At 35.6% G+C, this 1,997-nt stretch overlaps 1 pseudogene; it reads right to left on the bottom strand.

Moving 5' to 3' along the window:
• Positions 1-127: 127 nt before the first annotated feature.
• On the bottom strand, positions 128-1,589 carry LOC130219507 (hemoglobin subunit alpha-like; annotated as a pseudogene).
• Positions 1,590-1,997: the final 408 nt, after the last annotated feature.

Genomic DNA, 1,997 nt, shown 5'->3' with positions numbered 1-1,997 from the left:
CTATTTTTTGTAAACAGAAAGAAACAGATTTGTTGATTTTCATTTCATTTCAATTAATTTTATTATTTTCATTCTCAATTAAGGGCGAATACAGTGTCGCATCAGAGATGAAGGCAGGCTGCAGCTTTTAGCGGTACTTCTCGGACAGAGCCAGGCTGACTTGAGCCAGGAACTTGTCCACGGAAAACATGCACCTCAGGAGTGAAGTCGTCAGGGAACATCATGGCCAGAGACACCAGCAGATTGTGGTTGATGATCTGAAGAAAAACGAAGAAACGGTAGTAATTTAGGGAAGCTTGTTTCTTCTAACACTTAATGCACAAAATAAATGTAGCCTGTTTTTTTTTAACTATTTATTGGCATCACTGGTTAACATGCAGGTAATATTTTTTTATCCCATAAAAGTTATTTATTAACTATTTTACATTATTGAAATGTAATGAATTTTATGCTAAACATTATTGTAAAAATCGCTTTTCGCATGAGATTTTTATTTTCAAGAGCCACTAATTCGACAAAACAACAATAATTTCTTAGGGAAATATAAGGTTATAGTTGAAAAATACAGGTCCAACTAACTGCGAAAAAAAGTTTACATTTTTGAGAAAGCCTATTGACTGGCAACATTGTCTAGCTTAGCTGTAAGCGATTAGATACTTTTAAAAAGTGAGTAAAAAGAGGCAAATCGTCGCCTTAAAAACAAGTTGATTTTAAAAAGTCAGTAAACACATAGACTTTTTAAAGTATAAGTAAACTAATCGCTTTTTACAGTGTAGCAATCCTAGGATAACAAAACGCGCGACGGGTATAACATATACAATTACAAATAGTAAAATTATTCTTTTATTGCCCACAAAAAAAATCAAGAAGTTAAAATAACTGTAGTCAAATAGGGAAAGGCCAGATCTAAATAAGTCGCAGTTACTTTGTTATTCTTGGCAAAAAAAAAAAAAAAAAACAGGCTCGTTTAGCTTGCAGAGAGACGGACCTTGAAGTTTGCGGGGTCCACGCGCAGCATGAAGGCGTGCAGCTCGCTGAGGGTCAGCAAACCTCCCTTCAGGTCATCCATCAGCCCGACGGCAGTCAGGACTCCGTTTACCACAGTGGTTCCGTGCTTCTTCACCTGAGGAGAGTTGGGGCTCAGGTCTGCCCAGTGGGAGAAGTATGTCTTCGTCTGTGGGTAAACGAACAAAGTCCTGGAAAGATTCCAAACAAATGAGATATAATAGCAGCTAATACACCAAATGCACGATCATTTAAGACTTGTTTAAGCTTTGGGCTATTTATAAAATAGGCTACTTCAGTTTGTTTGCCACACCTAAACGTTACTTTTTAACATGTATTATTATGGAATTCTTAATTTATAGGTGTGTGACAAGTTTAAGAACTTTTAAACTGAACCAACTGTTCGTTTCACTGCTGCACAAAAAAGGACATTACCTGGAAAGAGTCTCACGGCCGATCTCCTCAGCCTTGGGGGCAACCTTGTCAAAGAAGGCCTTGACGTTCGCTTTGTCCTTTGCGGAAAGACTCATGGTTGCTTTGTTAGCTGTGGGCAGGCTGACAAGAAACTCGAATATTGACAGTTTTTTGGCAGGGCTTTTTAAAGCTGTGAAGAGCATTGTTTTGAACGCAGTTTTTGACTCCACCCCAAGCAGCTTGAATCTTGATAAGACAAATGCTGTTTAAAGTGTTAGTCATGTTTTAGTGTGTAAATAAACTTTATTAATATTACTTTACTATTTACAATTACTTTACTATTTACTATTACCTATTAATAATACTTTTATTAGCATGGTTTTACTACAAATAATATTTTGAAAAAGTTATAGCTTACTACTACTAATAAGGTAACAATTTACAATAAGGTTGTATTAGTTAATGTTACTTAATACGTTTACTAACATGAACAATCAATAAACAATCCATTTACTACAGTACTTGTTCATGTTAGTTGACGTTGGTTAATGAAAATACAGTTGTTCATTGTTAGTTAA

This window comes from Danio aesculapii, chromosome 3 (assembly GCF_903798145.1).
Source record: "Danio aesculapii chromosome 3, fDanAes4.1, whole genome shotgun sequence".
In the NCBI taxonomy this organism is placed as follows: Eukaryota; Metazoa; Chordata; class Actinopteri; order Cypriniformes; family Danionidae; genus Danio; species Danio aesculapii.
The sequence above is the reverse complement of the archived record's forward strand: the minus strand, read 5'-3'. Positions and strand labels throughout refer to the sequence as shown.